General features: G+C 49.5%; 3 non-coding genes across 3 annotated transcripts; 1 reads left to right on the top strand and 2 right to left on the bottom strand.

Annotated features, from left to right (window-relative positions):
* Window positions 1-1,971: 1,971 nt before the first annotated feature.
* On the top strand, window positions 1,972-2,045 carry TRNAN-GUU (transfer RNA asparagine (anticodon GUU)). The gene has a single exon. It is a non-coding gene; the product is annotated as a tRNA-Asn (tRNA).
* Window positions 2,046-4,195: 2,150 nt separating this feature from the next.
* On the bottom strand, window positions 4,196-4,267 carry TRNAG-UCC (transfer RNA glycine (anticodon UCC)). The gene has a single exon. It is a non-coding gene; the product is annotated as a tRNA-Gly (tRNA).
* A 4,764-nt stretch (window positions 4,268-9,031) lies between these two features.
* Window positions 9,032-9,103, bottom strand: TRNAW-CCA (transfer RNA tryptophan (anticodon CCA)). The gene has a single exon. It is a non-coding gene; the product is annotated as a tRNA-Trp (tRNA).
* Between the last annotated feature and the right edge of the window lie 5,219 nt (window positions 9,104-14,322).

The following is a 14,322-nucleotide window of genomic DNA, read 5'->3' as shown; positions in this document are numbered from 1 at the left end:
CAAACCGAATTACCCATGTGATTTCAGCAATGATGTGGGATCCTACAAATTCATCTCGCTGAAGACCTGCAGTGATAAATTGAAAGTGATCAATACCTTATGCCCGCCCCCCCACTACCCAGCACTGCCCGCCCCCTTTGTGTTTGTCGAACTTCTCCTCTTTTTCGCCTGTCTGCTGAAAGACAAAACAACACATAAAATTCCTCAAGCCCGCCACCCCCTCCCCCCCCACGACGTTACAACATGATAAGGCTCAGTTGCAGATCACAACGAGGTGGCCTGGGACCCAAGAGGTGACACTGTTCTCCCCCAAGTACCTGAAACCTGCGTGTGAAGCGCATAAAACCAAAGAATGAACATGTGCCCAAAAGGGACAAGCCAGCCCACCCCCTGACCTGCGAGGGGCAAAGGGGGGGGCAGCCCATCCCCGCGGCAACAACGCGCGTGACAAGGACGCTGCGGTGGGTGCGGGGATCAGAAAGGGCTCGAGGACCGCGAAGAGACAGCGGCCATAATGCGCTAAATACAAGACCCGCCAGGGCCCTAACCAAGAAGACCGAACCAGGGCAAGGGGAAAAAACGCCCGATCCTCAACTGGCCTCAGAGGTCTGCCCAAAGGCTGAAACACCCCCACTCAAGGGAGCCAGAAGTGCCGAAACCTGTCCTGGGACAGCCCGACACCACGAGGGCATGCATCGCAGCAGGGCGGCCCCCCCAGGGAGCGCTCGCACAGGAGAGGTGCACGCTACCCTAGATGAAGCGCCACGAGGAGACCGTGCCGCCTCCGAAAGGACGGAAAACGATAATGAGACCAGGCAGAACATGGCGGACCCGCAAGCGCATGCGCGCCACACCCCTCCCCCACAGTAGCGAGCTCCCCCAACCCGCGGACCCCACCAGCGCCATGCCACAAACCCGTGAGAAACCAGGCCCGCTGAGGCGAGAGAAGATACCGGGCACAAACACTGGAGCCCAGCAACACTGTCACACCTGCCCGAGGAGTCGGGTCCCGGACTCGGTTGAGGCAGGAACGGCAAGCCTAGCTGGGGAGGCGAGAGCACAATGCCGGAACAGACGGAGCGCCGCACCACCTTGGGGACCCTGCTACAAGGCTCAAGGTGTTCCAGCATGATTAGAGATAGAACTTAAATTCCCGGCTAAGAGAGGAGGAGACTGAGGGACCAGCCCCGGCCAACCCAGCGACCCTCCCCACCCCCCAGGAGAAACGTGACACCCGGAGGCCCTGGACCAGCGCCGAAACAACGCAATGTCAAGGTGAGCCCCCCTGTCTGCTGCGCCACCCTCACGTGGCATCCCGCCTACACCCCCGCAACAGAGACAGCTAGCCAGGAGCAATAACCCCGCCACGCAACCTGCCCGCAGGCAAGCGAGGCCGCACCACGATTGCCGGGCCCCCTCCTCCCGCGCACGCATCCGGCAACAACAACCCTCTTCCCCCCCCCCACTCTGCCACCCCTCGCCCAGGTCAGCACACCGGAGGACCCGAGCGCAGGGGGACAGCGTGCCACCCGCAGCGACCCCCGTCTCGAGCACCCCCCCAACTGACTCCCAAATTCCCCACCTCCCCACCAGCAAGATGCACACCCGAGCAGCAGTGACCACACACACCGCATCCAAAGGGGGCTCCTTACCAAAAAACAGTAACGGGCAGCACCCGCTCGAGGTTAGGGAAGGGCGAGGGTCGCGCGAGCAGCAGCCAGGGACAAAGAGGGCGCTTGACCCCCGCCCCCAGGACTATATAGCCCTACAACCCCTCCCCCCCCCCATGACCGGAAGTGACATCACAGGGGGACCACTGGTCCCTCCATCCACTAGACCGCTCAGGGTCTGTGCCATCCTATGGCACTAAAGGTGGCCGCCCTCGTAGGTGGCCACCTTTGGTGTCCCGGGGCAGCCTATCATTGCGCTCTACTCGGCTGGAATTCTGCCTCCATAGGCAGCGCCGAGCAGGTCTCTGTGGCGCAATCGGTTAGCGCGTTCGGCTGTTAACCGAAAGGTTGGTGGTTCGAGCCCACCCAGGGACGCGTGCTTTTTTCGCATTTTGCATTCCCAGCACTCTGCTCATTCCCCCTCTCTTACACGTCCCCTCTGCACCTGCTGTCACTCACCTCAGCTCTCAAATGCCAAAAATAAACATGTCCACTCCTCCAGCCGGGTCTAGGAGCTCAGTGGACTAATGCACCCACTGTAGGGGCCTGTGTTTGAACTCATCGTCACAGGTTCAAATATCTGCAGATTCACTCAGCCTATCATCCATCTGAGGTCGATAAAATGAGTACCATTTAGTTAGATAACAATAAACATCTGGGGCCTCATTTATGAAAAGTGACGCATCGCTGCGTGAAAACAGCGATGCGTCACTTTTCACTGCGCTCTCCCTGCGACATGATTGATGCGTCATATTTATAATATGACGCATCATGTCGCAAGGAGTTACAGATACGTCAGTATTTCTGACGTATCTGTAGGCGCAAAAGTGACGCATTGCTGGAGTGAGTCACAAAAGTGACGCAACTCCAGCAATGCTTCCTTTCACATGGGGAAAGCCCCATGTGAAAGGGCTTGCGTCAGTCTTACGCCTGCTGTAAGGCAGGCGCAGGATTTTGACGCAACAGCGTCCTAAAAGTGACGCAGTGAAATCTCATAGATTTCACTGCGTCACTATTACGAGGCTTTTTGCGGGTGAACGCCCCCTCTGCATACATTATACCTGACGCAGGTATAATGTAGCGCAGGGGTTTACAAAGTGACGCATCTGCTTAGATGCGTCACTTTGTAAATAGTGCGCATCAGGAGGCATGTTTTACGCCGCCGATGCGTCACAAAAATTGACGCATCGGAAGCGCAAAACTCACGCAAGGGCTCATAAATGAGGCCCCTGTCATTCAGCGCCAAGGTACCCCGATAGGGGTGATCTTTCGCTTTGCAAATACACGTCATGTTATTTAGTGCGGGCCGAGCCTGACTGCAAGAAAGAACTTTGAAAGGACTAACAAACAGACGTCTTAAGAGTGTCTATTTAAAGAGGGGTCTAGTGGACTTTCACACCGGACTGTCTCTTGTCCTATTTTAGAATAGGCTTTATCTTCAATAGACTGTAGGGCATGACATCATTAGAATGAGGTTTCATTTAATTTCTTTATGGGAGTTTAGAAGTGACTACATTTTCATAATAAACGCAACACATTCTGCAGGCTTGGCACAAAAGAAGACAAACTGGGTATTTGTATTTTTTATGAGTCTTTGCGGCACTATAAAACAAGATTGCGGTTGTAAGAGTCATTTTGGCAAAAGGGGTGCACACCTGAAATGTTGAATTAAGTTACAAGGAAACTCTGAGAATGCACAGATTCTGTGTAAACCCATTACATTTCCGTGAGAAGTCATGACTGGCCTTCGTGCTAAATGTGAGGTGGATTTCAGTCTGGCCTGTGAAAGCTACGTTCATCTCATGGATTTAGTCACCTCGTTTTATTTGTTTGTGATTTTTCCGATTCTAATGGTTTTGCTCATCTTCTTAAAGTACACTAAAATTCAAATGAATCTAAGGATGCACCATCACTCTTCAGCGGATTGTCCACAGCTCTCACTGGACTGGTCACTGGAGACGTGGGGGAAATCCCCAGTGGGTACAGGGCCTGGAGACGCTTTTTGCACTGAAAGGGCTGATTGATGCTCAGTCCTCCGCAACACCAAAAAAGAATTGAGAAATCGACTTTATATTTCCGTACAGTCATGTACAGGATTTGAGCTGCAAACAAATAATAGTTCTTGGTATGATGGTAGAACATGAATTATTTTAATATTTCACGATTCTTTCCACATCTGCCTGCAAGCACTTTCCTTTTTCTTTGCTGCCAGTGTGTTAGACACCAGCACAGCCCTGCAGGAGGAGAGCTATAACACAAATCTACGGATAATAATGCAATCTAAGTCATCCCCTCTCTCTTACATCATACACTCCTCCTCTCCTTGGTTCTGTGTCCTCCCAATTCCTTCTCCTCTCCCCACGCGCTTTCCATCTGAGTCACAGGAAGAGCTGCATTTATGACCCAGTGGTTTTTATTAAAGGTATAAGTCCGCACAATGTTAGTACTGTGGGGGATGAATAATTTGCTATTAAACATGTAAAGAGTAATATTACATTTAATCTTTAGTTAAGAAAAATATGAACTGCGTTGGCCGGGAATCGAACCCGGGTCAACTGCTTGGAAGGCAGCTATGCTCACCACTATACCACCAACGCTTGGTGACACTACTCGTTCCTGTATACTTTATATCAATGAGCATGAGACGTGGTATATTCTGGCAGGGTAATATCCCTTAAGTTAACTGCACCATTTACACACACACATTATCACTCTAATGACCTTTCTAAGACCCTCAGTCTGTCCGCTTCTAACAGACCCTCAGCGGAGCAGCGCTGACTGGAGCCGCCATCTTTACTCCGAAGAAACCAGCTGCGTCATCTACCCAAAGCCCGCAGGTACCCGGATGCTGATTTCGGCTTCAATCCTGTTCTAGTCCTAGCCTTAGTGTCAGGAGCCTTAATGGGCCGCCGCCCCGGTGCCGCTGCACATTCTGCACTGATGCAAGCTACGCCCACGCGCCCTGAAACTGTGGATTCGAGCTGTCTCGAGGGGCGGGTACAGGCCACCTGCCGCGCATAGATCGGGGGTGTCTCCAAGGGATTGTCCCGCTCCAGACATTCAGCTTTACCGCACCCCACCGCCCCATCACTCCAAGAATGTCCACAGTGCACAGAAGGGGTTCTTTCAAAGGAGCCGGGAGAGAGGTCAACCTTCAGTTTATGGAAGTGCAATAGGACACCAGTCTCGCCACTGTGTGTAAAGGCATCACGGAGGCACGGGTAGAAAGGACCCCAAACCCAGCACTGCCTTTAAGGGATCATGCGGGCCTAACGGAGGCCGAATGTAGCAAACATTCTTCTGAGGTGACGTGGGGCTCCGTACTGACGTCATGCGCTGGACGAAACCAGATGGGCAGGTTCTGGGGAGGCTACGGGTGGTGAGACCCACCTTCCATTCTATGGGGTGACCTCTAATACACCCTTCTTGTTAGGGGCTTTTGAGGCGGTGAAACAAATCACTGGGGTTCAGTTGCCAGAGATCCTACAACGTACCCTACTTGGGTGGATGCTGAATACACATGGGGTGGGGGGATAAAAGAATGGGGGAGGACAATACATACACACTAATTAATGGCCATTCCCACTGCCTTCCCCTACGTAGCGGCCAAGACCTGGAATTCCCTTCCCATCCACCTCCGCCTTACTCAAAACCACCTAGCCTTCAGAAAACAACTTAAAACATGGATATTCGACAAGTAAACCTCCCCGCCCTTCCTCAAGCGCCTTGAGACCCTATGGGTATGTAGTGCGCTATATAAATTCTGACTTGACTTGACTTGACTAAATGGTGCCCGGTCCTGGTGCCACAGTGGAAGGTTGGTACCACCAAGTGTGGTATGTTCTAAGGATGGAAAGCCGCACTCATCCAGTCAAGGGTGTGGCTGAGGTATTTCCACCAGCGTGGACCCTGCTCCTGACATTATTTTGCAAACGTCCACAGAGGGCTCACATGCCCAGGGACACTACAGGTGCTGCTCCTATAGCCTACTACATGAAGGAGAGATGGAAATCAAGGAAGGGGCGGCTGAGCTTCGGTCAATTCAGACCTCCACAAACGGGTCGATTTCTGAGTAGAACCATTTAAATGGCTTGTCTCTGGTGAGGCGAAAGGGGGTGGTGGTGGTGGTTGGGGTGGAGGCTGTTTCCCTTCGTGTCTGCTAATTTTGTGAATGTTACTGTTAAGTACAGTCAATAAAATGATCAACAACAGCAACAAAAACTGAACGCTAGTGCCATGGGGTGTAAACAAGCTCTATAAAAAGTTTTTTTTAACATATCATAACCCTACATGAATAAAACTAAGCAACATAGTCAAAATACACGTGCCTAACCCTGCAAGCCCCCAACCCATGATTCACCATAGAATCCAATAAAACCTTTCACCCTCACCATCAACAGGACGCTACTAACTAACACAACCTCACCGGAAGCAAGTCCTGACCAACACACCCATGTAGGTGCACTGATTGTATAGTGACCGACAGCACCCGCTGAAGGTTATTACTAGCCCCTAAAACCTGGCCGAAACACATTCAGAGCTACATAGCCACACTCAGCCACAAACATCTATATTTAGATCTTCTATAATCTCCTCATTCTCCCCATAAATCATTAATCTACTCTTTATCACAGTGACATACACTTCCTAAAACAAACAAGTTCTACATAGTTAATTTCTAAAATTGCTTAATCACAACACACAGGTTATGGTCGAGGTTATGGTCGTCCACAAAGGTATCATAGCAATGAAAAGCATCTTAGACTGAACACCTTTACCCACCCTGCATCATGGAATGCAAGACCTTCCTTCCAGTCATACTGACTGATAAACCACCATATTGCAGCCCTGCATTCTAAGGTGGACTCATTGACTCAGTAGCACATATTCTAAATTGTTCGCTCATCATATTACTAGATTTCAATATCACCAAGACATAATCTTACATTTAGAAAAAGCAGGGAAATTATCAATATTCTCAGCAGCGCTCCATGCCGCTGGAGTCAAGCTAGCCTCGCTGATGAAGGGCGATACCCCGAAACCGGTCCCTGGATGCTTGTTTCCAGTCCAGGGAGGACCTGGCCTGGCAGTTCGGGCCGGACTGTACACGGGGAGCAGGGTGAAGACTGGTTTCCATATGGCTGGGTTTAGACTGGAATGGCATGGGGAGCAAAAAAAACGATGGATTGAGGCCCAGATCTCTGTACTGGGGGTGAGTGTTTGACATTGTTCAACATTCTGTCCATCAATTGTTCTTTTTGCGACAAACACTGCAGGGCATATATTGAATGCGTTCCTTGTTCCAACAAACTGGGGGCAAAACTATACTCTTTGTCAAGTAGCACCAAGAGGCCAAGATGTTGGCAAATGTGACACATAACACAAAGTAACACAACATGACATAACAGCATATCTTAAAAGATAGGATGGTTCACTATAATATTGAAGTGGTTTTAATTCATAAATCGGTTAAAAGTGTATTTGAATACACAATATATAATTGTTTGCTTCCAAACCGGTGGCTAAATCAATACCCCTGAACCCTGATCCCTAGGCTTTTTTGTGTCTTAAACATTCAGATGGGACCAGTTAGAACCATCTGCTCTGTACATGTGAAGAGCCTGGAGGGAGCGGAGCAGAATGTGGAAGAGAAGAGAATAATGCAGAGGAACAGATGCAATATAAAGAGAGAGGGAGACACACAAGGGAAAAGTGATTGCACACAGAGGGGCTCCCTCCAATTAGTCTCACTCCCCCAATCTTAAGGGTGGAGAGCATTGTATGAGTGTTTGTGTTCAGTCAACTATTAGACACTTAGGGCCAGATTTACAAGCACCTTGCGCCACTTTTGCGTCACTTTTAACATGGGAAAAGTGGCGCAAAAGTGGCACAAGGGGCTTGTAAATCTGCCTCTTTTACGCCGCCGTTGCGTCATTTTTGTGACGCGGCGGCGCAAATCCAGTGCCATGCTGTGGGGTATTTACAACGTGACACATCTGGGAGATGTGTCACGTTGTAAAGCCCTGCGCCACATGCAGCCGTTCTGGCGCAGGGGGGACGTTCCGGCGCAGGAACGCCTACTAAAAGTGGCTGAGTGAAATCTACAAGATTTCACTCATTCACTTTTAAGGCCATGCTGCGTCAAAACCCTGCACCTGCTTGAAGCAGGCGTAAGGATTGATGCAGCATGTTAGGGATAGGGCACCCCCGAGCCCACTTGCGCCGCAACTCCAGCAATGCGCCGCCTTTCCGACGGGGGATGCAACACGCATCTGCCCATCTGTGCCCCACGGTGCGGCGCATTGTAAATGCGGCGCATCAGTGGTGGCGCACGGGTGGGCAGATGCATCGCAACTCTTCTGGAGCATCCCTGCTGATTAGCAGAGATGCGCCAGAAGTAGTAAATTTGCCCCTTAGTGGTTGTGGCCAGTCACATGCACTAACCCAACACACCAGTAAAATATGTGAAAAGTTGCAGTGAGGTAAAAATACGAGGCGCGGTCTAAGAAATCTGCAGAAAGGAAAAAAAACGAAAAAAGTTAAATAAACACATCTCATGAAGTGCAATGATCTATAATGTTTAGTCTGCAACTTACTGGAAATGTATACGGTATCTGCCCTCACATACGCGCTATTTATCCTCAGTCACATCTCTGATCAATGGTCATAGGACTGTCGGAATTTAAGGGAATCAAAAGTTAAAAGCAGTCGCTTGTCTTTTAGGAATATAGTTGAGCGGCGCAGGGAACGCGCTGGGCCCAGTGACCTCGTGTCAAAAGGTCTGTCTTCTGCAGGCCATGTTGACTTTCAGCTGCATATTTTCATTTTTATATTTCATGATTAGTTTTGAATTAACTTCAGCTGAATGAAAACGTCATAATTTACGTCATAATTTGTTTTCCATTCCACAACTGGAAAGAATGATTCATCGTGAGCGTCAATCTAGTAATACCACAGCGCCATCTACTGTCCTTCAACTGAAGTGTCCGACACAGAGTTAAGGTATGAAGAGCCTTGTCGGGGGAGTAAGTTAATAATTACAGAATTGTGACATTACTACACACTTCACGAAGCGGACAGTACGCACTATTTTTGTTACGTAATGCATGTAAAACACTTGCCTTTTTTTTCAAAAAAGGAAGATTTGCGCGGAAACGTGTAAAGGCAGCATAACTGATGCACGACGGCTTTTAAATACCCATAGAGCAGCTCATTACAGCAACTTATGAGGAGCAGGTTTGTTCCGCTTAAATCCATTTATGTTCACATAAAACGAGCGTTTTTAAATGCAATAACTTATTTGATTTAGAAAGTTGTCTCTCCTCCCATTTGTCAATTTTAAGTGTAAAAGCATATGTGTGTGACCTCGACGTGATTTGAACACGCAACCTTCTGATCTGGAGTCAGACGCGCTACCGTTGCGCCACGAAGTCAGCTGTGGTTAGTAGTGAAGAATGATTAACAGATGAATATCGACATCTGTGAAGGAATTCTTCTCAGATACTAAATTGTCGTTTTTCCAACGTGCTTGCGGAAATAAGGGTTTGAGATGAATGACGTTATTCTGTTAGCGGGACCCTAAGTCAAGGGTTATTACCGTACAAATGTACAAATGAGTGAATAAATCAGGCTGCACAGAGCGACTCCTTCCGGCTAGAAGGCTAATTCAAGCTCCTGCGTTGTATGCACCCCAACCTTTCCTGTCACCCCTAAACTTACTTTTCTGCTGTCGCTGCTGCTTTATGATCAGGCCAAGTGTGACATAGACTGTGAAAAGGAAGCATTTCTTCCATCACCACAAGATCAAACAGTGTCACGCAGATCAGCCGAGATTCCAGGAGCTCAGCGGAAGACCTTTCAGCTCCGCCTCTCGGACCATCACTGGGAGGAGCTATGTTTTTGGGGTCACCCTTTGCCCGCGATTAGTTAGAGTCTCACGCGTGAGTCCAAGCGGAGAGATGGTTCTGGAGTGAAATCTGTCTGTGGGCATCATTCAGCTGTGCCACTGAGAGCCCTGAAACAGCGGACGGCCCCAAAACCCTTGTGCACAGGGGTACCTCGTTGGAGTCGCTACTCGCGCTATGCAAAGGTCCTGAACTTTTCAATCATGTACAACTCTTCTGCTGTATGTAGGGCATGGCCCCAGGAGCATCACAAAGGTATCTATCAACAGTGCAGCAGGTGCAGTGGCACCGGGGTCGCTGGGGCTGAAAGGCTCACCACACTCCAACTACTGTTCTTATTTACTACTTGGCTAGAGGCATGGGTGCATTTCCCTTGATTGTGTGAGGGCTCCAGGTACCCTCACACACCAGTGGCCAAGATCTCCATTGTGAGGGATTGTGATAATGTGTAAATCAGGGGAGGAAGTGGTGCCTAGACCTGGATTTTCACAATTCATAAAAAGAATTAATAAGAATAATTTAGATGGTTGTGATTGGTGGTGACCAAAAGTAAAACACGAATTTCACCCATGACAAATAAATCCCTGGCAGATTGAATTTGTCTCTATGCATATTTTTATTCAACTATTGTTATATTTTTTTACTTGTTTTGTGGGATTTGCGCCATGAATCACCAACCATCAACAACCATTGGAAACATTTAATAACAAGTATTTGCAATGCAATAGGTCTCGCATTAGGAAAGTTTGAGCTATTGGCATTGTAAATGACACTTTTTTTATTTATGTGTTGGTTTTGAAAATAGATACATTAATAGCATTGTCATTTACAATGCCAATAGCTTAAACTTTCGCAAATGTGACACCTATTACATTTGTAATACAATATGTGTTGAGAGTGAGTGAGTGAGTCAGTGAGTGAGAATGAGTGGGAGAGTCAGTCAGTGAGTGGGAGAGTCAGTGAGAGAGAGAGTGGGTGAGTCGGTCAGTGAGAGTCTGGTCAGTGAGAGTCTGGACAGTGAGTGAGTGAGTCAGTGAGTGGGAGAGTCAGTCAGTGAGTGAGAGAGAGTGGGTGAGTCGGTCAGTGAGAGTCTGTTAGTGACAGTGAGTGAGTGAGTGGGAGAGTCAGTTAGTGAGAGTGGGAGAGTCTGTCAGTGAGAGTGAGAGAGTCAGTGTGAGTGAATCAGTGTGAGTGAGAGAGTGAGTGAGGGAGTCAGTGTGAGTGAGTCAGTGGTGTGAGTGAGTCAGTGTGAGTGAGTCAGTGGTGTGAGTGAGTCAGTGTGAGTGAGAGTTAGTGTGTGTCAGTGTAGGAAGGTAGATCCCTGACTATGGTTGCCCCCAACTTTTTGCCTGGTGTTTTGCTGGTTTTCTGACTTAGTTGACCTGGGGCCCTGCTATTCAGGACCCCAGGCCTAATGCTCTCTCTGTAAAATGGATTCCATGTACCTTAGGTACATATCTAAATTGGATACTGAGTCACCTTATCAGTCCCTGTACAGTGTACCTTAGGTACCCAGGGCATAGGTGTACCCAGGGCCTACCAGGGGCTGCAGCATGTATTATTGCCACCCCTGGCTGGCCATCCAAATCTGACACAACTGGCTGCACGACAGCTGGGGCAAGGTGGTGTAATCACCCTTTGCTTTAGATATAGTATACCTATATCTAACCCTAAAATGGACACACAGATCTCCTATCAGTCACTCCTATGGCAGGCCTTGACAATCCTGAAAGCAGAGTGCTTGGAATCGTGTGAGATAGTGCTCTGGCATGAGCTGAGCCTGTCTGCGGCTTTCGGGATCCATCCCTTAGCCGTTTCCATGATATCGCCTACCATATACTCTTAAGTGCATTATAATCCTCGCGGTTATGTGCCAACTCTGGTATCGCTTTATCAAAACATGTCGAGTAAGGTTTCATACGAATTGGAATACTAACCCCTCGCCAATTCTGGCGATGGGGTTAGCATTCCACCCTTCTAGAGGGACACGACATGTATGTAACCTGTAACCCCGGTTAAAGTCAGACAGAGCCTTAGCATCCACAAAATGGATGCTGCCACCGAGACACAAGTCTGCCCTCCTGCTGCTGAGAGTCCTCCCAGAGCAGGAGGCAAGGACAAAGGGTTTCCTGCCAGGGGCGGTGCCAGCACCGTCCCAGACAGGGTTTTGTGTATTCCAGGTAGGCAGGGCTATAGAGGAAGGTGACTGCAAGTGGCACCCCGGTGCTCACTGTGCATAGGCCGGCTGAAACCAGTTCCAGGGGCACTCCAGCCCCTGGCCTGGGGAAAGCCCGCCAAAGGAGAGGGGTGTAACCACCCCCCTCCTGGTCCCACCCATAGGGCAGGACTTAGTCGTGTGCCAGCCCCCTTTTCCCAGATAAAGGTAGGAGCAGGCCCCCTTCCAAATTAGATCATCTTTGGAATCAAGACACGACTTTCTGCGAAAGGACTTCAAGATTTTCTTCTTCAAGATTCTCCCTTGTGACTAAGGAGTAGTCACCCTGCATCCGCAGGCACCATCAAGAACACTGCGGTCTGCTGCAAGTCCTTCCTCCGGAACCCGACTGCCCAGCTCGACAAGACCCGGCTTCCCTGGCACCTCCGACCTCTACTCACCTCTACAGCCAAGCTGAGAACCGTGAGTGCGACGAGACCTCAAGGGACCGACTATTGCCAAGACTGCACGACTTCTGCATAGCAAGCCCGCCGAGTAATTTCCTGGTGAGTGCTTTGGGGTCCGAGAAGCCCCGACCCTGAGCAGCTCCAGCACCGAAGAGCAGCCCCCCAGCATCTCCACGATCGGCGTGGGGCCCTTCTGCTTTTTGCTGCTCACCGCGTTGTTTGGCTACTAGCCCGCTGGCTTGTGGCCTTCTGAACGACGCCCGACGACATCACTGCTGCTGGTCTGGTTGCTCCAGACTGGCTCTTGCTCCCTTCCAGAAGAGGAGCACCCCGGACCCTCCTGGTCCACTCAAGACGCCATTTTGAGTCCACCGCGTGGGCTTGAATTAGCCAAGGCTTTGTTGCCCAATCCTGGGTTCTTCGACGCCGACAGCTTCATCCATCGTGGGACAGCTCGCCTCTCCATCCTGGTCGCCGACAACGCCTCCTGGTCCGTGAGATCTGCAGAGCCAGCGTCGCCCACTCACCTAGTCGAGGTGACTACCATCCGGTGCCCTCCTGGTGCCCACTGACTACTGGCTAGTAGTCACGAACTTGGTCCCCTTTGCTTTCAGGTGTCATCCATCTTCCAGATCCAGGCTTGGATCACTTCGAACTCTCTTCACTGGTCGCCTGCCAGCATCTTTCTTCCAGGCTCCTGGTCCGGCAACGAGGATTCCCGACGTCTTTTGAGACATATGCAGCTGCAGCCCCTGGGCTAGGTAACTTCGGCATTTCGGTGCCCCAGCATAGCCTCACTATCCAAGGGTCAGGATCCACTGTCGTTTTCTCCCTACCAGGTCGGGTTCGCCCGTGAACACTAACTTTAACTTTACTAGCTATCATAGACTTTGTCCCGCATCCCGCGTGAGAGTGCACACTCTGCACCCGAGTCCCCTAGGCCTCCTAGAAGTAATCTAACTATTCCCTAGTCAAGTCCTAGCGATTCCAAAGCCTATTAGTACTGTACTTACCTGCTAGTAATTTCGCATTCCACTTTTAGAGAATATGGTTTTTCGTGCCCCTCGGGCATTTGTAAATACTGTGCTAACTTAAGTATTTTCGTAAGAGTTTTGTTGTGTGCCTAGCACCCTGTCCTCATAAAGAGTACAGGGTTGTTGTGATTCTAATAAATACACTGTTTATTTTCATAACACTTGTATGGTGTCCTTTCACTGGGTGTTCAAGGGGTAATGTGATGGTAAAACAGCTGGCTTAACACGCCCTCTAGAGTCTTAGCCTTAGACTGCTCGTATCCATGCTACTAGGATAGCTGGTCTATAAGGTTGACTTACAACCAATCATCAATAAGGGTGGTTTGGACTGATATATAGTGATCACTAGAATAGTGAACACTGCACATCAGGCCAACTTCTCACATTGGTGAGCAGCGGTTGGGATTTGAGCTTGCTGTTGTTTTACCACACATATCCTAAGAATATCTTGTGAAAGATCACATAAGTACTAACGGTACATATAACGTAGCTTAGAATACTCTGAGTTCTACTGAACCAGCTGTTGTAGCTCCTAGGGCCTAGCACACCCTAAACTACAACTCTAGCAAGGGATCAGTAGGCAAACATATAGTGTAGGTAAGTGCACCACTTACACCTCACTAGAAAAGCATGTCTAACCATAGAGAGTCCACTGAGACACCCCTGGTAAGTGTTGACCCTCCACAGGTCACTTCCAGATATGCAGCTCTCAGTTTCCAGGAGATGAGACAAGTCTGTACCTCCAGGAAACTGAAGCAGGGGTCTAACCCCACCATTCCCTTTCTGATAGGTCTCTTAGAGACATATGATGCCAGAAAGATTTCTCAGTTACATGAGAACATGCCAGCCTTAGAGGGAACCTCTGGGGATCCAGACCTCCCCAACACTGCCACTGCAGTTGAGGAGGAGGGGGATCAGGAGGAACTCTCTGGGGATGAGGTAGACAAAGGTCTTGAGGTAGTCAGAAGGCTAACCAGGGCCAACATAGACTTACTTGGGCTAGGATCTGGGGGACCCCCAGTACTAACCCGAAGTGGGCCTAACCTTGGAGTTAGGAGAGATAGATCTCTTTCTAGGGACTCCAATAGATCT

The sequence above is a fragment of the Lissotriton helveticus genome, chromosome 12 (assembly GCF_964261635.1).
Source record: "Lissotriton helveticus chromosome 12, aLisHel1.1, whole genome shotgun sequence".
In the NCBI taxonomy this organism is placed as follows: domain Eukaryota; kingdom Metazoa; phylum Chordata; class Amphibia; order Caudata; family Salamandridae; genus Lissotriton; species Lissotriton helveticus.
This window is presented reverse-complemented; position numbering and strand designations above follow the sequence as displayed.